The sequence below is a fragment of the Cervus canadensis genome, chromosome 7, assembly GCF_019320065.1.
Source record: "Cervus canadensis isolate Bull #8, Minnesota chromosome 7, ASM1932006v1, whole genome shotgun sequence".
Taxonomy (NCBI): Eukaryota; Metazoa; Chordata; class Mammalia; order Artiodactyla; family Cervidae; genus Cervus; species Cervus canadensis.
The window spans coordinates 5,317,113-5,344,158 of record NC_057392.1 but is presented as its reverse complement, the minus strand read 5'-3'; the positions used below and the strand labels follow the sequence as shown (position 1 = coordinate 5,344,158).

At 42.8% G+C, this 27,046-nt stretch overlaps 1 protein-coding gene and 1 long non-coding RNA gene across 9 annotated transcripts in view; one reads left to right on the top strand and one right to left on the bottom strand.

Moving 5' to 3' along the window:
* The first annotated feature begins 342 nt into the window (after window positions 1-342).
* Window positions 343-27,046, top strand: part of ZBTB38 (zinc finger and BTB domain containing 38) — a 77,535-nt gene continuing 50,831 nt past the window's right edge. For 4 of the 8 annotated variants that reach the window (XM_043474238.1, XM_043474242.1, XM_043474245.1 and 1 more), the window contains exons 1-3: window positions 343-1,010; window positions 2,164-2,238; window positions 19,628-19,693. The gene's annotated coding sequence lies outside the window, so the exon portion shown is untranslated. Of the gene's footprint in view, window positions 1,011-2,163; window positions 2,239-19,627; window positions 19,694-20,086; window positions 20,643-27,046 lie in introns of those variants that run through there. The other 4 variants (XM_043474251.1, XM_043474241.1, XM_043474247.1 and 1 more) reach the window with 2 other exon arrangements.
* Window positions 15,918-19,498, bottom strand: LOC122445258. Its single transcript, XR_006270493.1, has 3 exons — window positions 19,376-19,498; window positions 17,090-17,264; window positions 15,918-16,052 (listed from the first exon to the last, which is right to left on the bottom strand). It is a non-coding gene; the product is annotated as an uncharacterized LOC122445258 (long non-coding RNA).

The following is a 27,046-nucleotide window of genomic DNA, read 5'->3' as shown; positions in this document are numbered from 1 at the left end:
ACAATACATGTTCTCTACTATTTTATTTTAAAACTATCATTCATGTATTCACCGTGAGTTTACTGCACCCTGTGGCAGGCACTGGAATATAAATCCCCCTCTTAAAGAGAGGAGTCCCCTTGAATCAGGCAGCACCAACTCACGCTGGCACCCAGAGGTCGGGGTGCAGAGGCGCAGAGTCAGGGCACAAAGGCAGAGAAGAGACACCGAGCACTGTGTGCGGTCCAGGGAGGGTGACAGGCACCTTCCACCTTTCCCGCATTCCTTTCGAACCACTGCGATTCCCTGGGTACGGTGGCACCAGAGGGAAGTGGGAGGTGGGGGATGCCGAAGGGTGCAGTGAGAAATCCCCAGAGAAACCCCCTCCCCTGCTTCTTCTTTGGCAGACAGCGGCCTTGCCTCTGCCATGCAGGAGGGCGATGTCCCCTGAGGAGGCCTTGCTGAATCTGCCTGGGACGGTTCCGGAAGTAGGAAGGGCGGCCGGGGGTGGGGAGGCGGCAGGAATGTTCTGGCCTGCTGCTCGTACAGGCGAGTGTCCCGAGAGGAGGGCCTCTGGACATCAAAGGTTCCTTTTGTCCCCCTCCGAGTGGCAGGGCAGACCGGCCGCTGGCGATGACTCAGGCCTGGCCCTGACGTCACCCACGCCCGGCCACTGGCCTCCCTCTGCAGCCAGGAAACTGGCTGGGGAGTGGCACTCGCAGGCTGCAGCAAATCTCAAAATAAGGAGGCAACTGCCTCTCTCCTCCTCCTCTCCATCGCCCTACAGCACACCTTGCTTTTCTTTTATGCTGCTGCTTTTGTTTTGTTTTGTTTTGTTTTGAAGCCTCACGGAAGGTTTTACTTATAGATCAACTTTCAGAATGTAGGAAGTCAGAATGGGTGACATCATCAGAAAAATATGTGAAGCTGATCTCGACCAGAAGTGAAGAACCCAGAGCAAGAAGGCGGTTAGAACTCCTGAGCCCAGGGAATTGGCAGCGTCTGGGTTTCAGAGGAGCCAGCGCCTCGGAGTAAGTGAAGGCTGCCCCCAGACCCCCTCACACCGCGCCCTTCACTGTGGGGCGCCATCTTGTTCCCTGACACCTGCAACCTGGCAGGCCCCAGCCCAGGGGGAGGGTGTGGGGACTGCATCTGGGAGACCCTCCAAACACGGCACCGAGGGGACGTCTCTGATCTTTCTCTTCTCCACAGGCCCAGACCAGGACGCGTTTCCTCTGAAAAAAAAAAAAAAAAGACACACACACACACACACACACACACACACACACACACAGAGTAAGGCCAAATTCTGGTGGAAAGGGCCCACATTGTGCCTTTCCCCGTCACCCCTCTTGTTCTGTTTCCCCTTCGTCCTTCCCCGCTAGTGCTCTGTTTTGGACGGCCAGCATGTTTGTTCAGAGTTCTGAAATGTTTGTTTCCTGGATCTTATACCAAGTCATCAGAAACAAAAATAAACCCCATTCTAGGCAAATATGTGCCCTGTGCTGTCAAGCGGTATTTTTGCACCTAACCTGCTAAAAGTTGGCAGCTCTGGTAAGAAAATGACCGCAACCTGCCATCCATACCCAGCGTGTTTCAGGTTGTCTGTGGTTGTTCCAGTCAGTGCGCCTCCACTGTGTCATCTCCCTGTTTTCAGAGAGCTTGTTTTCATTCCTGCCTGTGCCATTTGCATCTGGGATGATACGAAACACAGAGACTGATGATAATGTATCTTTGATGTCTGTTTTAATTTCACTGAAACAAGCTTAAGTCTTTGTGTAACCTATAATTTTACAAGCTCTGGAAGTTTCTACCCAAGAAAGTTAAGTTCCCACGAGAAAAGTTTTAACATGTTCGTAAGAATTGCAGAGCACACAGACATAGAACTCATACCCAGTTCTCCTGGCATCCAAAGTCATCTCCTGAGTCTTTATCTAGTCTTTGTATAGCTTACTTAGCCAAGTAGAATTGTTCTTTATAAATTCTGTCTTATAACGATGGGGTAAGGGTATGTTAAAATGTATCTTATGTTATAAATGTAATTGAGAAGCTTGTCGCTTACTGGAAAAGAGCGGCAGATTCCTTTGTAAACTGACAACACCCTTTGAAGATTAACCATTGCATGCTAATACATCTGTTTTGTAGATCTTATATTTTAATTTTTATTTTATCTTAATATATCAGGTTGTCTTGAAGTGAGGCTCTGCTAAACCACTCTTCTTCTGGCTATAAGATCTGAACGCTGTGACCATTGATTTGGTGAGTGTCATTTGTCCCTAATGGCTGCTTGCATTTAGTTGACTAAATCTATTCTTTTATTTTGTTGTAAGGTACAGGGAAAAGGAAGAAGGCACAGGGACTTCTGCACACAACGATAACAGCTGTATCAAAGAGGATAATAGTAATAGTTAAGATAGGCTAATTGCTATAATAGACTGAAAAAGGTATAATCACTCAAACACAATAGAAGTTTATTTCTTGGTCATGGAACAGTAGAGGTCACACATTCATTCAGAGACATAGGTTGAGAGAGGCTCCACCTCCTGCTATATGTTGTTTGAAAGGTCACCTGGGATTGTTTCCACTTCCCAGTGGAGGAGGAAAAAGAGTGTGAAAAAGTGCACATAGAGATTTTTATGGCCCCTGCCTAGAAGTGGCCAGGACACATCTACTCACACTCTATTGGCTAAAATGCTAGTCACGTGACCACATCTAACTGCAAAGGGGTCTGGGAAATGTAGTCCCTGGATGCAGGCAGCCACTTCCCAGTAACACCTCTGGAGTGTTTCTGAAGAAGAGGTTATCCTCTCTGCAAGGCATAATGAGGAACTTAGAGATGCTCAAAGATAGGATAGCAGAATGAAGCAGTGGGGGAAGTAAAAAGAGATCAGATATTTAGAATTATATGAATATAACTGACACTTTTTGGTAAAGAGTGGGCAAAGAGCAGATTTTTCAAGATGCCACTGTCTGTTCTAATGCTGAGCCTTTACATAAGCACCACTAGGCCACCAGTGGCCAGTGAACCACGAAGGGCATTCTTCCCCGGACTTTTTCCCCCTCCAGGGTCCTTTTGATTTAAGACCATTCTGGCTCTGTCATGCTTGTAGGAATTATCCAATAGAATTCTGTTCTCCTAGTGGTCACTAAGAAAGCTCTTTGTGGGTTGTGTTTTTTATGTTTTTTTTTTTTTTAGCTCACAGTTCTGTTTGCTCCTGGGGGCTTTGGGAAGCTACCCTGCTCCAGATCTTGGCATAATTTTTAATATTGGGAGGTAGAGGGGAGAATTCCTGACAAGATGGGATCCTGAAACCAAGTTATAAGAGAACCATGGGAAAGTAGACTAAAAAAGGCTCCAGCTGAGGATATTAATGCTACCCAAAGGATTTGATGTATAGTTCTAGCTTTTTCTTTTCAGGAAAAGTTGCAAAACATTTACTGCAATCATGAGTGGTAAGGTTATAAGCCCTGTTTGAAGAACCCTGATCTAATTTTATATGTTATGTAGTCTTTTCATCATTGTTGGTCTTGGTGCAGTATCCCCCTTGCTGGAAAATATCAGAAACCATATGGTGGTGCCTTTATGATGGCCACAAGGCATCATAAAGATCTCCAATAAAAATGGACTGCATGTGCTCACTTTAGCAGCACACATACTATAAAAATGGTTTCCAGTCCTTGCCTGAGCTGCCTGGTACCTACTTCTCTAGTTTCATTGTCAATATCTGGCTAGACACTCTGGTTTTGGATTATATTTTACTCCTGGACTTGACATTTCTGGCACTCACGCCCACACCCTGAAGAATACACATTGTCCATTGTGTGGGAAGGCCAGTTACTGACTGACTTAACACAGCTCTCAAAGCCTGGCCTCATCTCCTATTACTGCTGCCTCGCCCCCGCCCAGTCCCCTCACATCAGGAGGAGTGGGATAGAAGAATGAGTTGATTTGTTGCAAAAATGCTTCAACCTTTGAAAGTCCATTTCCTTGGTTTGGTGGGTCCCAAAAGAACCTACTGAGTGGAGAGCTGGCTGGGTTAGAGGAGAAAATTAAAGATAAGACCAGGTTGACTGGGAGAGCCCAGGACCTGCAACTAGGGAGCAGCCACAAGGAGTAAGCTGAGAACAAGTACCAGGTTTCAAAAGCTGGAGTAGAGTGGGAATGATCTGTTGCTACATGTCTAAGCCTAAAGGAGTCTGCCAGGATGGGCGGGGCCAAGACCATGGTCAAGAAGGAAAAGGAGTCAGGGTCTATTCACTGGGGAGACTGTTAGTCACAGGTTGTTAATTTCAACTTCCATGTGAGAATGACTCCTCAAAGCACTTGGTTGCAGGAATTGACATAGGAGTGAGGGAGTGAGCTGGGGTCAACTTGATTTTTAATGTCTAGCTGCCTAGTGTGGCAGAGAGAGGTGTGCCACCACCAAATCAAAATTTCACTGCCATCAACATAAACCCTCCACAGGGTTGGTACAGCATGCTAGGTTAACACTACAGACCCACCAGTGAAGCAGGGGTAATGAGCACACTGTAAATACTTTGATCTTCAACGTTTTAAAAAATGCGTCAAAGTAGATATTATGGGAAAAGTTAGACTTTCTCAAGCTTCCTTAACTTATAATTTTATATTTTATTTTAGTTAAAAATTTGTGTTGAAGTGAGTGAAGTCACTCAGCCACGTCTGACTCTTTGTGACCCCATGGACTGTAGCCCACCTGGCTCCTCCATCCATGGAATTTTCTAGGCAAGAGTGCTGGAGTGGGTTGCCATGAAGTATAGTTGATTTATGCAATGTTGTGTTAGTTTCTGGTGTATAGCAAGGTGATTCAGTTTAATATATATATAATACATTTGTTTTTTTTTTTCCCATTCTCAAATTCATATGAGGGGTACAATTCAATGTGAGGCTATATAGTCTTTTCAGAGTTTAGGTCATGCCTATTGATTCAGATGGGGTCTGGGCACAGTTGGCTGATGCAGGCAGTGCTTAGACCAGTTGATTATTTTTAACCCCAGGTTAAAAGTATTATACTTTTCAGGGCATAGAAGTACAGGCCCCCCTCTTGCCCTGGGTCAGCATTATGAATGTTCTGTTACTCCCTTTGGAAGATTTTGCAATCAGGCCACGTCACAGTCACCAAAGCTGAGCATTCATGGTAATGGGGCTTCATGCTTTCTCATGCTGAAATCCCCTGACTTCTTGTCAAGAACGCAGTTGGAAAACACCACACTGAAGACTTCAGGGTTTTGTTTTTAACTCAAGCCTCTGGTTTTCATCAGAACTTTATAGCTTCCTCCCACCTCCGAAATGGTATTTTTAAAAGTGTAAAGCTGAGGTTCTGTCAGAATAAGTAAGGTAATATATGTGAAATGGTTTGGACAACTTAGGAAAATATGTGGCAAGTTAGGTTGATGAAAACAATTACTGTCTTTATGATCAGTATTGGTGTTTGAATTTTGATATTGCTAATAATACTGCAAGTATCATTTTATTTATTTATTGGTCTTTCTAAATTGACTTGCACCTGAAATCCTGAGCACCATTTCCTAACTAGCCAAAGCATGTGGTGTAAAAATTTCAAGGACATTTGGAAAGGTTAGGCCCCCTAGGCCAGGGGCCTAACCAAGAAGCTTCTACTCTTACTCAGGTTTGACCTGGGATTCACTGAGATCCATGAGAGAAGGTAGAGTTGAGCCATCTGTCTGCCAAAAAAAGATTTTTCCTGGCATTCAATGGGGCTCCCAGTGCATTGGCCAGAGGAGGCTTTGAAAGCCTCCATGGAAGGAGGCTGGAAGCTCCATGGAAGCTCTGGCCCTGGGTGTAGTCTCCCAAGCTGGAATGAAGCCAATCATCTGTCCAGAAGCCCCTAAGCAGAGTGCAGTCAGTCTGCGTGGTGTTCTGGGGTGAGGCCACAGGGATTATACACAGAGGCAACAAGCATGAGATCAACTCAAGAGTAGTAAAGATGTTCAAACTGAATTCCCTTCCACGTCCCTGTTCCTATAGTCTGTTATCTTCAAATGTAGCAAGAAAGTAGTATCTAGTGAAAAGGATTTTCTCGTTGACCCAAATTCCTGGGCATTGACTATACCAAGGTATTTTGCAAAAGAGAATGTAGCTTAAAATTCACCCCAGCACCAGACTCAGTCTGTCTTCCAAGTCCTCTTGCAGCAGTAAGGCCATGGCTGGACCAGGCTCCTAAGAGATCTCTCTTCCCTCTCTTTTCATTCCTCATGAATCAAATTCTTTTTCTTTACTTTAAAAAAAAAATTAGCACTGTTTTTCAAATAAAAAGAGCCATAACTAGTCACTATACAAAATCTGGAAAATAAAGAAAAGTATCAAGAAGAGACCAACAATCTCCAATAATCCAACAACCAAGCAACAATTCAATATTAACATGTTGATGTATTTCTTGTCAGTTTTTTCATATATATTCTTTTCTTCTTTTGAACATTATTGAAATGCTATTTTATATGCCTCTTTTTAAATTTTATATATGTTATAAATATTTTTCCAAGTCACTGAATCATTTCACCCCACTTAACATTATGTTGTAAACATTTTTCCAAGTCACTAAATGATCTTTTGAAATTTTTATTTTTAATGGCTGTGTTTCCATTGCATGGATATATCTTAATTTATCCATTCTTTTTTATGTACATTTTTATTGCCTCTAGTGTTCTGCTATTATAAACGTAAAAACATTCTTATAAATAAATCTTGGTGGACATCTGGGGGAAAATTCCTAGAATTGAATCAGTAGGTCAAATGGCCTATTTTTAAAGTTCCTAATGCATAAATCAACCCCTGAAAAGTTACCAATGTCTATTTCAAAATCTAAGTCCCCTTCAGTTTCTCATGTTAAAATGCATGTTCCCAGGTCCCAGTGGCATGGAAAGCTCTGAAGAGGGGGCCTAGGAATATGTATTTTAATATACTTTCCCAGTCCGTATGCACATTAAGGCCTGAGGACTATTGATAATACTGTGTTCAATTTAATAGACACTCATTTTTCAGCAACACTTGCTAGACAGAAAAGAGTCAAGGAACTGTAAGCTAGTACATCCAAACTAGAATTTACTTAAAGGTGTTTTTTGGCTTCTGAATTTTAGATTTCTCCTTAATCATGATCTGATCCAGTTGAAAGTTTATCAGCTAGGGAGTTTGGAAACTTTACTGTAAATATAAGATAACGGAGCCACAGAATAGTTCATTTACTCCCTTGTGGTTGTTACCCAGAGATCTAGTGGCAGAGGCGCAACTAGAACTTGAGTGATGAAGGGCCTGGATCCACCCAACCCCTGGGTAGCATTACCAAGTCCTAGCTTATACTGCTTACTGCACAACAGGACAATAATAAGAGAGATAAGTTGTTGGGTCAAAGAATCCCAACTTTATTCAGAAAGCCAGCAACCATCTTACCCAAGTTAGAGTTCAGGCTTCTTTTATACTAAAACAGGAACAGATTTGACTGGTTGCTGCAAACATCCCGATGTTGGAATCCTTTGTTCTTGCAGCCTTCCACATAGATCTGGTCACAATGTTCCTATAAACCTCCAGCAAGACAAATGTTATTCTCTATTATGCAACTTTTTATCTCTATATGAATGGAGAAGTGTTACACTTTTAAAGGTCACAGTCTTGAGAATGGGATATCACGTACATTTTGGACTATTGGCAGCATTCTTTTTCACAAAGTGCTAAGCCAGCATGCCTAAGCACGGGCAACAGAGTGCAAGTGTTAGCGCTGGAGGAATAGCTTCAATATGGAGTCAGATTTGTTCTTCTCTGTTACAGTAGTAGAGACAAGGCACTGTGAGAAGACTGATCCCAAAGTGAGCCCCTGGTGCTACCAGAGAATGTTTATCTGCCTTCTGACAGGCAGGGCATATCTCAGGACACGTGTGGGCAGCCCAGACCCTGTGAGGGACACCATAAGAGACTAACCTGTGCCCTGAGCACCGAGATGATAACACTTAGTCCGAGGAAGACGTAGGACAGCCATGTGGATCCAAGCCATAAGAGCCAAGTAGGAGGTGGGTTCCAGAGTCAGAAGCCAAGAGAACAGAGCAGGGACAGAGCAAGATTCACACTGTGGGCAAATAGGTCACAGGAGGGCATGAGTGGAAAAACAAAGCCAGAGCTGAGGGGCGCTGCCGTGGTTCAGCCTTAAGGATGGAGTCTCACTACCCAAATTCATGGTCAGGCAAAGTACTGCCCCCATCTCCACCTACCTCATTGTATCTGAAAGGTGCTATGTGCTTGGCTGCCTTCTGATGGGAGGTAAGTAAGAGCACATGACCAAATGGAGCGGTGAGTCAGAGAAGAGGTCCCCAAGAATGGAAACCTGGAAAATGTTCTGTTACACCAGAGAACATAGTGAACAAACAACAACCAAATTCTAAAATTCTCACCACCTTGAAGAGGAAGTGTGGCTATCCATCCCATCTGCATAACGCTTCTCAAAGTCATCAGACTACCATCATTTGGCTTTCAGGTTCAGCCTCAAGTTCAGCCTCCACAGACTGCTCAGCCCCCAACAGTCCCCAGTTCATGATTAGGTTCTGTAAGACACCATCTAGATTCCATCTAGATGCCCAAGTTCACATGCATCTCCTGTGAATGCACCAGATGAAGCACAAGAGCCAGAACCCAGAGGAGCACCTTCACAGCATCCGTCCTCCATACAGAAGCATGAGGGAATCCACCTAGGATCACCAAGCTTCCCTGCTTCTGTGCAGGGTCTCCATTATCTTTTGGCTGTCCTCATGCAGGATCACTGCCCTCCTGATTCTTGATCTCCTGGCCAAATGTGTGGAAGCAGGATCTTGATGGGTATGGGTTCTGGGAAGGCCCACAACCTCCCTTGAATCAGGCGTACAGCAGATGGAGGCTGACTTTCCAGACATGGCTGGGGCAGTTTGAGTCATCCCTATGGGGTTGGCCCTTTTCAAAGCCCATTTCCCTGGTCATCTGAACACCTTCCTTGGCTGAGGCACCTTCTGCTACTCAGATGGAATTCTACTTGCTGGCAGGACCTGGATCCCTAGGTTGGGAAGCTCCCTGTGGTGGTGATAGCATTGCCTCAAATCTAACTCTCGGGAGTTAGAGGAAATCAGAGGTCCATGACATCCAGACAAGGTGTCCACATGCTGCAGGAGAGTCTCGAGCAGTCAACAGAGTAGGAGGTCCAAGGGCAAGAAGTGTTCAGTGGGGCCTCTGACATCCAACAAATGCCACTGGTGGTCCTGTCTTTACCTGTCTGTGCTGCCTCTGTGTCCCACCACCACCCCCCCACCCCATGCTAATAAGGTACTAACTCTGGGAATAAAAAGCACCTACACAGTCTCTGGCTAAAGCTTCTCTGGCTAAAGACCCCAGCCCAGGCAAAGTCTGTCCCGCCCCATGGCTGTTATATCATGGCCTTCATATTACTCCATGGGAGTGAACGTCACTGGTATCAAGTCTGCCTGCTGGGCCAAGAAATACTGCCTTAAAGAAACCCAACACTCCCAGATGATGAAGTCCTACTCCTGATGTCAGGAGCAACTGGACAAACCTGAGGCCTCACCCTCAGGTATCAAGAGCCTCGTTTTCCATCATCAAAATGCCAAACAGCACACATTACTGTGTAGACAGTATTTGGAAAGCTAGAACAGTGAGAGAGACCTGAAGCCACACCAGTCAAGCTCTGAAGGCCCCACAAGTGACTGCCATCTTGACTGGGGACCATCAAAATGAGCCCCGATGAGTCTATCAGGATGGCTAAAATTAAAAAAAATACTGATGTTACCAAATGCTGGCGAGGATGTAGAGGATCACTCATACATTGCTGGTAGGAGTATAAATGGTGCACTGCTCTGAAAGAGTTTGATAGTTTTTAATAAAGGTTAGCATACACATACCATATATTCCCACTCTTGGATATTTACAGAAGAGAAATGATAACTTCAGTTCAGTTCGGTTCAGTTCAGTCGCTCAGTTGTGTCCGACTCTTTACGACCCCATGAATCACAGCACGCCAGGCCTCCCTGTCCATCACCAACTCCCGGAGTCTACCCAAACCCATGCCCATCGAGTCAGTAGGTTTACACAAATGAACCTAAGTACCTTCAAAAATGGGGCTTCCAGGTGGCACTAATGGTCAAGAACCTGCCTGCCAATGCAGGAGACATGAGACGTGGGTTCGATCCCTGGGTCAGGAAGGTCCCCTGGAGGAGGGCATGGCAACCCACTCCAGTATTCTTGTCTGGAGAATTCAATTGACAGAGGCACCATAGGGTCACAAAGAACTGGACTTCACTGAAGCGACTTAGCAGTCATATGAATATTCATAGCTGTTTTATCTGTTCTAGCTTAAAACTGAATACCCGCCAGATGTCCTTTAGTGGGTGAATGGATAACAAACTGTGATACATTCATATCATGGAATACTATTCAGCAATAAAAAGTCACATCTTCCCATCCAACTTGAATGGCTCATAAGGGAGTTCTGCTGGGTGAGAGAAAGTCAGTCCTAAAGGGTTACAGACTGCAAGATTCCATTTAAATAACATTATCAAAGGGGCAAAATTACAGTGCTGAGAACAGACCAGTGCCAGGGGCTAGGCTTGGGGGAAGGTGTGACTATGGTGGGGTAGTGCAGGGGGTTTCTTTGTGGTGATGGTGTAGTTTTGTATCAGGATTGTGTTGACAGCTACTGCAATCTTCACATGTGATAAAATTTCATGGAACTCTAGACACACACACAAGTGCATGTAAAAACTGCTAAAATCTGAAGTAGTAGTCTGTACCTCAGTTAACAGTGTTGTACCAGTATTAGTATTCCTTTCTTGGTTTAGAGAATGTATTACAGTAGTATTGATACAAGATAAAATCATTCTGAGAAGATAGGTGACATCATACAGCTACTCTACTGTTTTTGCAACTTCTTGTGAATCGTAAACTAGTTCCCCCCAAACTATTAAAGACAACTTTTTAAAAGTTTGTTTAATTAAAGAGGGAGGTTGTTCCTCACCCCCAAAAAAGGGGGATTCAGCCACTGGCTTCTCTTTTGTGAGCAACTCCTATTGTTTATTGCTAATTTATGGTTCAGCTTCTAAGGCGCCGTCCTAGTGGCTTTGGCCTCACCCTCTGCATCTCTGAGTCAATCAGAGTTGGCCCATCTCAGATGCAGTCGAAGCTCAAGTCTTGCAGGGCTGCATGTGAAGATCCCCCCTTCCCCCACCCAGAGGCTGTAACTTCAAAGCGAGATGAAGACTCAGATCTAAGAAACGGCCTCACAGTGAAAATCTAGGACGAATCATTCTTCCAGCCCCAGCACAGTAATTTCTTCTCTGGAATGGCTCTTTGTCTTCCCTGCTCTTCATACAGATTATTCTCTTCACCTTCACCAAAGGGCCCCTCCTCTAATGGAAGGAGATTAACCCTTCTCTGCGTCCCCCTCCCACCCGTCTCATTCAGCGGAGGGCTTTCTCTCACCAGCCCCGCTCTCTCCGGGCCTCGTGCCACAGCTGAACGCCCCAGCCTGAGATGGCTGCCTTCCCTCTGAAGCATTTGCGCCTCTGTCAAACACCTTTTTGCCAGACTTGGCCCTGGGAAGACAGTTTTGAAATTAAATTTATCGTGAGCTGCCGGAGTTCGCAGTAGGGAATTGCACAAGTCCCTGGGGCATTTAGGTCAATGGCTCCCCGCTGTGCTCATTCCCTTCAGGGCCTCATCTGAGCGAAATTCTAGCATTATTTACTCACTTGTTTTGTGGAGGGGTCCCCAGCACCATCTGAGATCAAAGCTGTGCCTGTGGGGGCCGCTGTCTACCTGGCATCCTATCCAGATATGACAAGAAACATACACAAGCCACTGTCCCCCCAGGACCGGCCTCAGCCCCTAATTTCCTGCCGCATCTTATTTATTAGGGGCAGTCATCTCAAGAGACCATGGGGAGAGGGGCCTAAGTGTACGTGTCTCGGACCTGGCTATGAGTTGTAATCAGGACGCCGTGCCCGAAAGGGGACTATTTGAGTTGTTGATCTTCAGTAGGCGTTGGTGAATCTTCTAGTTTTGCACCTTTTGGTTTCAAAACCATACTGAACAACGGAAAATGAAACCTGCAACTTATTTTTAGCTGCTAATGCTAACTCATGAGATTTTTTTTTTTCTTTGCAAACCAAATAGGATAAAGGCTACTTCAGCTGGCTGAGCTTAATCTGATTGACTTAATATAGCAATCAAGTCTGCTTCTCTGATACTTCTCAAATGATACTGGGTCCCAGGTGATATTTTTGCCTAAAATTTACTATTGTTGCTTAAAATTATGTTCTATTGAGCTTTAAAAAAGTTAAATAGCTAAACATTTTCTTCTGGGAGGAACTGGGAAAGAAGTTACAAACCGTCTATACTGCAATCTATTTGTTAACTCACTTATTTTGAGGCATCTGTTTAAGTGAAAGGTGGATTTTTTTTTTTTTAATTAGTTGAGCCAATGTGTTGAACTACAAAGAGCAGAATACTCGTAATTTAGGAATCTGGCTTTTATCCTGGTTGCTGAGGTCTTCAGATATCACACTCCCTGAGTCTGATTTTCTTCTCCCTTCAAGAAAGAGTTTAGATGACATCTTCCCAAGTGCCTTGCCCATCCTGTAATTCCGTGTAACAGGCTCTGCCACTGATAGCGCGGGGAAATGTTGAGGCACATTTTGGAGGCCGTGGTGTTATCATCAGGCCACTCTTAGTTTCTGTCTCCCCTTTCCCTATGCTAGGAGGGACAGATGTAAACATAGCCTGTGGTCTGCTCACCAGACAACTTGTACTCACCCCCCACCTTGGTAAACAAGTAATTAAGAACTTGAAAGACTTCCATAGGTATTTTTAGTCCCCAGATCCGTTCCTTAACTCATGGAAGAAGTTTTCTCATTTTAGGAAGTGGTTTCAGGAGACAAAGCTGAGGATTCCACTGGGAGTGTTGGGAGCAGAGAAAGGACCCCTAATTTGGTCAATTCAGAGCCTACCCATAGAAGTCCCTCCATCGCGTTAGGCAATACTCTATTTGCTGTGGGAGAGAGACATGAGTAAAGGCAGATAGTTCAATACAACAAAAACGTACTGTGCTTTTATCTTTAGTGCAAAGGAAGTAAAGATTCACTGAGGTTTGTTAAGCTGCTCTGGTGAGAAGAGGTTGATGGTCATGACCTTTCTGAAATACAAAGTCATTTATCTGAGCGAAAAAAAAGCAAATGACTTTGTTCCCAGGTTGTCGTGGAATATTTGTTGCCCAGGATACACATAGATACTAGGAGAGGATTATCCTCTCATATAAGGATAGATTTTCCCCGTCTGTAAGATTTCTTCCTTCTCTATCTTCATGTATATCCCCACCTTCCCTCTTCAACTTAGTTGCCAGTCTCTCTAGAAAGAAGAAATTCAGCCTTCTTGCTGAATGTCTTTGGTCAGTTCAGGATCTAGAAGACCCTGTTGTTCCATTTGCTCTCCATCTGGGGAGTGGCAAACAATGATGACTGCAAACAAATGTGTGACTAAGGATGCAGGAATGCTTTTGGCCTCGGTGGGCAGGCAAAATCCTTTTTAGTGCCACGTTTCCAATACACTGCAGAGTGAAAGCAGGGGCAATCTCCTGCTAGAGCTGAGGTCGTGATATTGAAAATGATGGTGAGCCATGCTGACAGTATTCCCACAGGAGAGTCTGGGCTGGATGAGGGTGAAGTGGGATGTTGTCTACCACAGTCTCCCTGGAAACACAAAGTCAGTCACCACTTTGTCTCAGTCGAAAACCCCATGGTTCACATTCCCTTCTCCCTGCAGCCCTTTCCTTGAGGGTAACCTCAGTTTGGTCCCCAGGGCTTGCTGCCCAGTCCTTGCCATCAAATGTGTGCTCCTTGCTCACATCTTATATAGATGCTGATGGATTAAAGTGAGAAAGCTCATGTCTTGAGCAAACTCCGGGAGATGCTTAAGGACAGGGAAGCCTAGCGTGCTGCCGACGTGGCATCACAAAGAGTCAAACACGACTGAGTGACTCAACAATAGCAACAAAAGAACTGGAGCAGGCTTCTTGGAGCTCAAACTCCTCATGCTCGTCCATTTATCTAACCCTTTGTTCTACTGCCTTCAGAGCGTCAAGAGAGATAATCCTCCTCTTATATTTCTATCCTGAGCAGGCTAGAGCTCATAGAGTTGATTAGAAAGCCCCCTTCGCAAGCTCTCTGGTTGCCATCTAGAATTACTGCCAGTGAGCGAGACAGTCAACTGGCCACATAACTTGAAAGCAGAAGGCTCAGAGTGCAGCTCTTGGACTAACCAACCCAGGAAGCAAGCTAGGCTGGATTTTTTAGAATCCCAAACCTTCAGAGCTGGAAGGGATGTTAAATGGGGGCAAAAGCAGATGTCCACATAAAGAATTAATCGTTAAAATGATGCACTTGAAACACTAAACTTGGTTGAGGAAAATTTCCCATTCAAAAGTTAGACTTTTCAAAAGTTCATTTTAAAAATGTGTTAGGGGAACTTCCCTGGTGGTCCAGTGATTGGGACTTCACCTTCTGATGCAGGGGGTGCAAGTTCAATCCCTGGCCAGGGGTTAAGATCCCACATGCCACACAGTTGAAAAACCAAAACATAAAATGGGAGCAATATTGTAACAAATTCAATAAAGGCTTTAAAAATAGTCTGCATTAAAAAAAAAATCTTTTAAAAATTAAAAAATAAAATATTTTGGGGGAAGGAACTCATCATACAGACTTAAGTTATCTGTTTAGGACAGAAATACTATTTGTGAGTAGAAACCAGGTCCATCTTGATTGTTATACTGATTTTTCTTTGATAATTTAGATTAGGACCATCTAACAACCAGATAACAGATTTACCCACAAATGCAGGCTTGTAGAAAAATTTTAATACAGGGAATGAGTAAACTCACTTATTAAGTGTGTGATCTTGGGCCAATGACCATATCTCTCATAACCTTGGTTTCCTCATCTGTACCACAGAAAGACAGGACTTCATTATGTGAAGTAGTTTGTTCAGATGGATACATAAGCTTTTCCACTGATTTCGCCTGATAAAACATTTCCAAATGATGACAAATCTCTGACCAAAATTGTTATCCTGGTTTCTACCCTTAATTTTCCAACATGGTCTAGTTAATTCCTCTTCTCTTATTCTTTTCCACTTGCTGGTCCAAACTGTCTGCAGTTGGTACCCACGGTTCCCAGAGCCTGGAGAGTTGAAACTGTTTCATCTAAACAGGGATGATCCTGGCTCCAGGGAGCGGAAGTCTTCTCTACTGCAAGTCTGTGCAGTAACAAGATTCTTACATCAGGGCAGAGTGTGGATGAAGCAGGTTTTATCCTCTTTAGCTTGGTGGAAAGACCCAGACTTTGGAATCAACTGGACTTGGTTTGAATCCTAACTCTGCTGTGTGTGACTGGTAATCTCAATTAGTTCCTCACCTAAAGGTGATGATAACTAATACTCATCTGGCAGGGTTATTGGTTGAGAATTAAATAATATGTGCTGTGCTTAGTTGCTTAGTCATGTCTGACTCTTTGCCACCCCATGCACTGTAGCCCGCCAGGCTCCTCTGTCCATGGGGATTCTCCAGGCAAGAATACTGGAGTGGGTTGCCATGCCCTCCTCAGGTGATCTTCCCAAGCCAGGGATCAAACCCAGGTCTCCCACAGCATGGGCGGATTCTTTACCATCTGAGCCACCAGGGAAACCCATGAATACTGGAGTGAGTAGCCTATCCCTTCTCCAGGGGATCATCCCGACCCAGGAATAGAACCAGGGTCTCCTGCATTGTAGGTGGATTATTTACCAGCTGAGCTACCAGAGACAGCTAAAATATTGAGTACATTATAGGTTTTCAATAAATGGTAGCTACTGTAGACTTAGCTCTGATCAAAGTAGAAAGCAGAAGTTCCCGCCTACATCTTTAGGCAAAAAGTAGATGTTTAAAGTAGCACTGGACTTTCCTAAGAATTTAGGCTAAAATATCATCCAAAGGCATGTTTAGTCACCGGTAAATTGTCACCATGTTGCTTCTGTGAATATCCTACAAACAAAAGTAAAAAGCAACCTCATAAAAATGTTTAAATTCTAAGAACTTAAGCAGAAATGTTACATCTGGTAAACATTTTATTTTTAAAAATTGAGATTAGAATAGCTGAACCTGGTAACAAATTTACCCACAAATGTTGAATATCTATATTAGGTATAAACGGAAACCAGCTGTAGTTTTCAATGCAGTGAGTGGAGCAAAGAAATGTGCAAACCAATCCAAATGTTTATAAACCAAGGATTCCTCTGGGACTCAGTGCCCTGAGTTTATGTTTTGTTTTTTTTTAAACAGAGTCAAACTTTGTTCATACTTGAATTATGTACTTTGCATAAGTCATGCAATTTGACTTGAACCCACAGGACTGAAAATAAAATGAACTCAGACTGTAGAAGGAGACTGTAAGCAAGTAAGAGCATTAATCAAAATAAAAGAGGCACCCCTTACTGTTAGCTCTGTCCTTCTCCAGCCTGCTCCTGCCAGATTACTTTGGGTTCCTTGTGCTTGACTCATCAAAGTGGCAAAAACAGGTTAAAATTTTCATCATGGAAAAGGCATTTGCCTGATAAATGAACATTTGTGCCTATGCCCCGAGGAGGTTGACAAGCAGGCAATTTTTAAAAATCATAAGTGAGCGCATACCCTTGCCACTTGTAATCATGACAAAGCTTAAGTAATTTGGGCATGAGCTTGTTGTTTTGTTTTTTTTTTTTAAGTGCAAAACAGGATTTACTAGTCGAGAATGTCTGTCTAAACAAGCTCATCCATCTAGGTGCTCTCAACTACAGTTCAGATTTGTTTAATACAAGCAAGTTTGGTAAATGAGCTACATTTGTTCGTTGAAAGTTTTGGAACTTCACAAAATAAACCAATACATGGCTTTTAGACTCGTTTTGACAGAAGACTAGACAGAGAACCCCACAGGGAGGTTTGGAAACCGCTTGCCCTGGCACCTGGCTTCCGAGCAGTAGTCAGGGACCTGCCCATCTTCACCACCCTGCCCCTACAAAGTGGATATAACACTGTGCACTCACCTTGTGGGAGCTGATATGGATTATTGTCCTTGTCACTGTCATTTATTATCTCAGACCAAGGAGGCAGCGACTTCATTTTGTGTGTCCAGAGTAGATTCCATATCGTGTGTATTTAACTTCCATGACAATTTGTGAGTATTTTAATGTGAATGTCTGAGTTATTGCTGAGGAATATCTGGACAGACACCAAGAGCATTAGATGCCTAGGTCTTCGCTTCAACCTCCTCCAACCCCACTCCCAGGACTCTGCTTTATAGATGACCATACATTAAACTGGTAGCTTGTAATTGAGCGCTATAGTCTTTCTAATTCTCATCTGCCATAGTAAAGAAGGAATTAGCCTAAGGACACTCCATTCTAATTTTCTGTTGCTGTCAGTGCTAACCCGAGCTCATAGAGCACTGCCGTGGGGGTGGGGAAGATGGCTCCACCATTGGTATTAGACCAGAAGCTACTGTTTCCGTTAAAGCCACGTTTATTTCTGGAATAGTTGTGGGAGAGAAATGTGCTCCAAAGAGAAGAGGACTCAGTGTGGTTCAGGTATGACCGACCATCTGGCCAGCCCAACTCAGAGACTTTAAAGAGTACAGGTTAGAGGTAGGTTGGGCACTTGCCATACATTGAGCTAAAAATCGCTTGGGTGCTGTGGAAGGAGACAGAATGAGAGTTAGAAACAAAGGATCCGGTTGTGAAACCTAGTACCTAGGTTAAGATGTTCAAATACATTTTCTCCTTTAAAAAAATTACGGGGAACTGGAATGTTTTGCTGATCTGATTATTTGCAGTCAGTCCTTACAGAAAATAGAGGCAACCCCAGAAAAGATGGATTCATTTTTGTACATGTTGAAATTAATGAGCGTTAGCATATTTAGTGATGCAATAGGCAATTAAAGACTTCTGGAGAAATATGAGGAAGAAAAACATAGTATTATATACTCAAAATCAGTCTCATAGCATTTTATGAAAATGTTGGCTTACATCCAGGATCTAAGGGTGGGGGTGGGTATGGTTTCTTTGTAGCTGAAGAAAGAGTAGAAAAGAATCTGGTCTATTTCCTTAAAAATAAAAGACTTCATGTTTTTTACAGCATGATAAATGAAATGCTTTTCTGATTTTTTACCTGCCGGCAGGATCTGGAGGAAATTTTTCTAGCAGGCTATGCTGTTTTCCTCTCTTTGGGAACATGGTGACACTGGTTTTGTAGCAAAACAGTCTTTGCTTATTAGGCATTTCTTCAAAATCCTGAATAAGCAGCTCTTTCCACATTTTTTGTTCCACATGTTAAACATTTCACTGCAATTTGAGCTTCAATTGTGTGTGTGTGTGTTGATATGAAAGACTGAAAGGGAATGCCTAAGGATTCTTGAAGGTTTTTTCTTTAAAAATTTAATTCCTATGATTATGTATCGGAGCCTCTACAGAAGGTGATTCCAATTTATTACATACAGCCAAAGTAAAGCCCATCAATCTTGAGCAGCGGGGTTAGGGAGGGGATATTGAAGAAGACATGAAATTCGGTGTTTGAGTAGATGAGATTTAATTTTCGGAAAACATCTCACTCATAAAACGGATAGCACCCCAGTGTCAGCTCTGACCTCCATGATGTCAATGTCATCGTGGGAGCTAGCTAAGATAAGCCTCAAAGTAAAACAAAGAAACATCCCGTGTCAGCTCAACACCATTTCTTCCCATACAGTTTGCATGATACATACACACAAAGCCTCTTGGCATTCCTGTGAATGACTTGTTACTTAACAATTTAGCTTTTGGAGGGGGGAAAAAGGAGAAAAATCATTTTGCATTTCCCAGGTTCTGAGCAAGTACAGTATGCTGTTGCAAGACTTAACGTTATTTAGGTCAGTGTCCTAAGGACAGCTTTTATTGTTCGTGATGGTCAGCTAGACATCCAAAGGAACTCAGCATTAATTTATCTTTCTGTAACTGCTTTTATTCTGCTTCTAAGTTTAAGCAAATTCATTCACATTTTCATACCATTCTGATGAAGAGGTATCTGCTGTTCTGCACTGCAGATACATTTAGCAGAATACATTTACACGACTTGTGGTTAGAGGTTATAGCACGGATACAGACAGCTGATCATGCATTCTTCTACAAGCCTGCCGGCACCAGTTAGGATTCTGAAAAATAGTCTAGAAATGCTACACCCTTTATAATACGACTCTTTACTTTGTAATAGCTTTAAAAGGTTTGTTTTTGTTGTTGTTCTTTGCTAGCAATTCTATGAAATCAACAGTCTATAAAATGCATCCCGAGCCAGATACATACTGTATTGAAAGCTTTCTTCAAGAAGAAGATATGACAGTGTTCGTTCCAGCTTATTTTCTTCCTTAGCAAAAAAGGACCGTTTGATTCTCAGAAGCAGAAGGACCCAGTCATTGTGCAGCAGCTCTGCTGAACTGTATGAAATGCCTTCTACTGCCTGGTTGCAGAATTTGGAGTTTGCTAAACAGTGTTTAGTGATTGGGCTCATCTTGCATCACCAGTTGATGACATTTTTCTTTGTTCCCTCCTACTCAGTTGAACCAAGACTCTGAGGCTGATATGCAATGTCACTTACAACATTAATCAGACACCGCATTTAAGGTGAGCTGTCCCCTGCCTCCTCCTTCCCCAGAGCTCGTGTGCTGCATGCAGTGCGTATCTGGCTTCTGTGAGCCTAAGATGGCAGGCAGGATTAGCCGTGCCTGTGCTGTGTGCATGCTGTGTAGAGAATTCATTACACGTTGCCTAGTATTTCAGATGTGAGTATGTAAATGCTCGGGATGCCATATCATCTGGTAGCGAAGACTTGTTTTTGCCTCATTACAGCCTTAGCTATTTCACCATCACCTTTCAGTTCCGATTCATTTGCTTCTGGATGTTTGCTTTTCATCACATTCAAAATAGATTTTTACCTTTTTTTTTTTTAACAAAGCCAAAAAAAAAAAACAAACCCTAAAAACAAAAAAACAACAACTAAACTCTGCTACCAGATGGTGTCTCCCCTTTCTTCTTGCATTTGCTGTCTTTTAAATAATGTATGTTGTATTGTTAATTAATGTGAATATCAAATTAAACACTTGAAACTTACATGTTTATTATGCAGGTAGGAGGCAAGGTGGAATCTATTTTTAACTCTGATGCACTCCATGATGTGCAAGCAACTTGGTTCTTGAATTCGTATTTTCAGTGCTTGGTATCAGTGGTTTGATTTTCAGCAAATATGACAGTGGCCTTTGCAGTGGTCAGCTCCGGGCTTTGAACTCTCAGAGGAGGAAGGGAAAAAAATTCAACACACTACCTTCTTGGTTGCAGCCTCAGAGAAACCTTGGATGAGAAACTTGTTTTTTCAAACCTGTTTTCCTGTTGATAAATTCAGTTCTCGTGATCACAGTACATTCAAGCTGTTCTGCGTATGGTTTTGTGTGTGTGTGACAATTGCATCTAAAACTTGAGAGCAAGAAGACGGTGAAATCAGTTGGTCTCCATCGCTTTACATAAAAATGGCTGAGTGTCTTGTCATGCTAGCACTGCATTAAGTGATACAATACAGGTAGGTTGAAATTTGCATGTTTTATAGATTTTTTTTGAGCCATGTAGCAAGAACATTAGATTAAAATATGACTTTTAAAACAAAAATTAAATAAGACAGTTGTAATTGTGGGGTGGGGGTATTCACTTGGATGGCCTTTCCTGTTCAGATTCTATATAAATGTATAACTTTTATAAACTTCTAAGATGATTCTGCTATAAAAGTGAGATGATTCCTTTTAAAAAATCATATATATGATAGGTGTGGCGCCATCAGACAACAAAAGAATTTTTTGAAAAGTCTGTGGATTCAGCTCCATGTTAGCTTGAAACTAAAAATAAATGGGTTTCTGGAGATAATTTTGAACAGCGCAAACAAGCTTAATAAGAAACATTTAAAATATTTAAATTTTAAAAGCGGTCTTTAAACGTGTTATATGAATGATGAAAATAAAACCTAGATGCTTCTAAAGTCAATTTTAAGTGATACACAAGAATAAGTTCATTATTTATATATCTGTTATTTGGGGAGACAAGGAATTAAAATTTTTAAAGGGGGAATTATTAAATATAGATGACTCTGTTAGAAGAAAGAGAGCTTCACTGAATAAAAGAGTCCCTAGAATGGTTCACTGCAGACCAAGCTGTGGTTCTGTAAGTACCAAATTCTGGCACTTTTCAAAATTATTTCATGGGTTCTTTCCTTTGAGTTTAACTTCTCAAATATATTTTGGTTTCAAATTAACACTGGGCCAGAACTTGTTTCCTTAGTAACCACATCTTATTTAAAAATGCAGTAACAGATATGCAAAAGATTGTCTTAAGAAAAACCAAATGTTTCATGAAAATTTTGCAGTTCTTTTCCTCTCTTGGAGAGCCTGAACTGGTTTTAGACGTTTTTAAATGCGGTCTTCAAGCCTTAAAAATTAAGCCATAATTCTGTACATAGAAAGCTTGCACAGTAAGAGCTTTTTCTTTCCTCCTTTGTGCTCAGTACTTTCAAAATTAAGGTTTTTTCTTTGTAATGTGCCACAGAATGCTGGTCAAGGCTTGTGTGCAAAGGTGTAGTTTCATTATCACGAGTTCACCAGCGCCACTGAAACAAAAGGTAACTCAGAAATTCTCAGAATCAGAAAATGCTTATGCTCTTGTTCTGCCTGATCCCTCCATCGGTAACCTCTGAGCTATCGGTAGAGACGGACCCAAACCCGAGCCCACCCCCACAATAAGTGCATACTGAGTCTCTGTGAGAAATGTCTTTGTAGGTGTGTTAGGAGGAAGATGCTGCTAAACCCAAAACCTCCCTGAGGTTTGCTCCAGCGTGTAGAACATTGAGATGCACAACCATCTGTGTAAATAGTAGCTTTATCCTAGCAGTTTGTCTAATATCCCAAAGCACTGTCTGTAAATTCAAACCTCTAATAGACTAAAGATTTGTTGTTGTTGTGTTGTTGTTGTTTTGAGGCCAACTTAAATATCTTGCTTGGAGCTTTTCTATGGTTCAATTGTATTAGAACATGATTCAGCTCACAGTGATTTCGTTCTGTGGGCTTGCCATGAAATATCCTTCCTGTAACACCTTTTTTTCACCTCTTTTTTTTTTTTTTTTTTTTTGCTGTTTGGGAGCCATTTTCCTGCTTGCCTGTGACTTAAAATGACTAAGTACATTTTGCATATAGCATCAATCAGAAAATCGTAAACTGAAGGGAAATGTCAGAGCCCTGATTCCATATTGCCTATTTATTTTAGCATCAGTAGCATTAACAGTTGCAGTAGGACCAGGCTAATTGTCATTCGCTCTTGAGAAAATAATGAGCCTGGCATTTGTAATTAAAACACTATTGCTGTTCAGAAAGATTACAACTCAATGTCTTCTATTTTGATAGGCTGGTACAAATTAATCATTTTGAAACCATTTGAATCTTAATCACAAGATTAGATGGATTCAATGGAATTGTTTTACCCTCCAATTGAATGCCAGAGAGATTCAACAGTGTATTGCTTCTCTGTAAAATGTCGATCCTTTTGTTTTTATCTCAAGCACAGTTGCGTCATCTTGTAGATTTTCATACCTCATGATTTTTTTTTCTGGCATTTTTCATTCTTTTGCTCTTGGTCTCTCCTAAAAGAATTTGAAACACAAGTTAAGGAGCTTGAAAGCCAAATAAGACTGATGGGAAGTATACTGTATCATTGTCATTGTAATAAATAGACCAGTGAATGGAAGAATAATTATTATTTATTACTTTGTGTGTTTTGCCTTAATGCTTTGCCTTCATATTTCACAGAAATGTTTACCAGACACAAAGCTTTTCTAAATTTACCCATTTACAATTATCATTGGATTTTCTAAATTAGCCAAAAACACTTCCTGCCAACTGTAGGGAATTGCACTTATTCCTGCTCATTGTTGAAAAGGCAGTGCTTCACCCATTTACACTTTTTGGCTAAGGTGTTTACGCTGGGCAGGCCAAGACAGGTGCGACAGAAAGGATGCGCAAACAACTGCTTGGCTCCCACCAAAACAAAATGGATGAATCTGTGGTTTTCTACCTGAATGATTTGGAGTCTACAATTCTCAAATCTTATAATAATAATAAGATTTGATAATTATTATTATCAAATAATATATTATTATTATTAAATAATAATGATAATATTATTTTAGAGAATAGGATTTTTTTTCCCAAGCCTTAACTCAGTGAGAATACCAAGATTGCATCTCTCGCTACTAGAGTGATGTTGATCTAGGTCAATGATTTCCATGGATTCCCCTCCAGAGGGCCTGGGTACCCAACCACATCTTAGGGCTGGTGGATATGGGGAGATGAATCTAGAAAGTGATCTAGCACTTTTCTCTTTGATACACGAAGCCTTTGAGTTCCTGGTACCATATAGTTCATTCTAGCAGCTCCCTTACATGGGAAATGCTATGCTTCACAGCTTTTTTGGTAATTAAACATTCAACACACATACTGAGTACCTACTACATACCAGTCATATTCCAGAGGCTAGAAATAGAGTAATGAACAAGAGAGATCAGGGCCTGCCTCTCATAGACCCACCCCTAGTGTGGTGAAGGGGTGGGGGGCCAGGGGCACAAAAATAAATATGTAAACAAATAATTATAGAAGACAAGTGCAAGTAAGAAAGAGAAGATAAAATTTACAAAAGCGAGGGTGTCATTTTGGGAGAAGAGCCACTTGAGAAGGGTTGGCCAGGCAAAGCCTTGTAGGAGTGGTATTTAAGGTGGAGACCTAGATGGTGAGATGGATCCAGGCAGGTGAAGATCTGATGGAGAGCATTGCCAGGCAGAGAGGTGTTCATGCTCAGACCGCAGACTTTCCTTCCTAATGAGTTACTGCCGTTGTATCAGAGTCAGGTCTGAGACTTCATGGGTTGAGCCTGGCTTAGGTAAGCTGCCCCTGCAGTGAGACAGTGGCCCAGACCCCCAATTCCCAGAACTTGGTGCCATCAGAGGCATTGCCTTTGACCCAGCCTCACCCAAGAACTGCTCCAAAGATGCAGTGAAGCTCTGAACATTGCAGTCCTAGGTGTTGTTGAAATTCAGGCCCAGGTTCAGTTTAACCCAAGAAATCCACAAAAGAAAGGAATCCTAGAGCGAGGAAATTTCTGGGAAGCCTCTTGCTTTGTTTTTCTTAAGAACTCCAGAACTTTGACTCATGGCAAAACATTGAGAGAGCCACTTCCTTTAACTTTTTTTTCAAAGGCAAGAAGTGGAAGGGTCTGTCCCATCTTGCCAGTAAATTGCCTTTGTCCTCTAACGCCTCAAACGCTTCTGCAGAACTCTTTGCCTGTTTGTCGGTGGCTTTCTAAAGACCTCGCTGCTTGGACTGATCTTTCTCTATTTGAATAAATAATGCTAAGGAAATTCTTCAGAACCAGAAGTCTTTTGTGCCTTTTAGGTTCATCTGCTAAAGAAGGTCCAAGAACAAAGGGATAGGTTTGCTCTACAAGTTAGAAATAATATGACCCTTCAAAGTCTTCTGAATGTTTCAAAAGCCCCTTCTAAAATTGATTCACAATTTATTGGGCTTTGCTTATCAGAAGTTAGAAGTGGCCTGATTCAGTCCACTTTATTTGGATTTGACCAGCCATGAAACATTCCACTGCATTGAAGAATGTTCTAGCCCTTTAGAGTAGACGATTGTTTGTCAGTGGGGGTGGGGATGGGTGGGAGGGGGCTTCACCAAGTCAGTTCACTTCTTCAAATACTTGTTGAGCATCTCCTGTGTGACAGAGACCACTGCCACCCAAGCAGAATGGAGATGTGACATAAAACTCCTTATGAAGCTCATGTCCAGGTTCGTGTACAAAGCTAGGGCATTGTATGGACAGGTACAATTGTATGTCCTCTCTGTTTCAGAAAGAAATGAATGCATGCTATTCTCTTAGTGGCTTTTTACACTGTTTCCTGAAGGTCAGCCTTCAGTTTGGGGGCATTGCAACCGATGGCAAGGATGGTTCTTCCCCGGGACTCTGTGTCTTATTCTCGGTCACCTCGAAATGTCTTGGCTCCTAATAAGCCACCGTATGTCTGACTGCCCTGCTCCAAGCTGGTCTGCCTGCCTTGCCAGGTGACCTCCATAAGGGCTGCCACTCTTTCGCATTCATGAGCAGATGTTAAGTTGAGAAGCCTTTGAATGCAAAAAATTGAATTTGTGATGCAGGCAAGATGCTTCTGCTTTTTCTACCTTCCCTGACAGGTCGTGGGGGGTCTCCCTGTGGCCCTGTTCTGCTTCTGTGGGAAGCAGGTAAATCAAAGACTAGTTGCCAAAGCCCTTGTCTTTGTTAGGTGAGCCCAGCATGATACTGCCATGCCCCAAACATCTCATTGACCAGAAAATGGCTCTTTTGATCTTGTGATTCATTTTGCATCTTTTCTTTTAATGGTTTTCTTGCTTCTGCAGCTGTTCCAGTTCAGAGTTTGAGACTAGCGTTTGTGTCTATAGTCACTATATTTGGCCTGTGGAGGAAGTTTGTTTTCTGGTTCAATTTTGTGTTTTAAATGCCGGTATAAATATTTTTTTTTTTCTGTGTTCATAAAAAGCTGTGAAGTCTTTCATGATTTTCTTTATATGATTAAATAAACCTCTTCCTTACCCTGTGGTCATTGCTGCCAAATAGATATTTTGAAATTCCTTTTTTTTTTTTTTTTGGCCTGCTGAAATCTTCTACCCTGTCTGAGGCCTTGCTCTAATTAAGGCCTCACAGTCCTGCCCATCTTCCCCAGTGCCGAGCGCGACGTGGTGTCCCTGCCCCGAGGGCCTTACAAGCCAGTGAGACGAGAAAACAAAAGCCACCAGCTGAGAATGTGGTTAAATCCCAGAAGGGCAGTGCCCTTGTAATTTTTTTCCCCCCTTTTCTCTTGTTTCTTGAGCTGTGGAAGGGAAGTAGGGGACCTGTAGTAGGGAAACAGAGGGGTTACACTGAAAGATTAGAAAATGCAAGATATTGGGGAAACGATGTGAAAGCGAGTGGGATGGTCATCTGGCCAGCAACGTGGGGAGATGGGACGACTGCCGACCGAGAGGGCAGCTAGGAGGTGGGGAGGGGGTGCAGGAAATCAGGAAGAGGGAACAAAGTGGGCAGTCAGGAGGCAGGCTGCTATGCCGCACCCTGAAGCTGGGGTTGCCGGGAACAGGGGAGAAAGAGAGGAGGGGTGGCAAGGAATGAAAAGAGGCTGGGAGAGCCCCTGAGATGCAGGCTGTGTATGGGCTGGGTGCTCCCATGTTCTGTCTGGCTTCAGTCACGATGTTGGCCTTGGGACTCCACTGTCCCACCGTGGCTATGGCGAAGAGCCTACCGATTGGCCTCCCTAGGATGATTTCTCCCAGGGTCTAGGAAGTCTCTGTCCCAAGGCTCCTGTTTTCATAGTGGGACCACCCCTAGCCCTGCTGCTGTCACTTGGCTGGATCTGGACTAAATTTTCAATGGGCAGATTTTTACATGTGTTGTGACCAATTGCTTTTCGTTTTCCACAAAGCTCAGCCCGGAGATAGACCCAAAATATGTGTTTTAGGTGGCTTCCCTGGTGGCTCAGATGGTAAAGAATCTGCCTGAAATGTGGGAGACTCAACTTTGAACCTTGGGGTCAGGAAGATCCCCTGGAGAAGGGAAAGGCTATCCACTCCAGGATTCTTGCCTGGAGAATTCCATGGCCATAGATGCATGGAAAATTTTAGAAACTCTTTTGCCCAAATCATGTTGCCCTCAGCAGGCATGCAGCTCAGCTTTTGAAGCTCACAAAGCCTGTCTTTCCTTGCTTTTCACCTGCCTATCCACGCCCTGCTCTGAGTGCCCATTAAGCCATCCGCAGTGGATTCTGATTGTTTGAGTCCCATGGTCTCCAGAAGCACTGCCCATGGCTGGCTCGTCAGCACGTAGAGCTGCCGTCATCCTGTA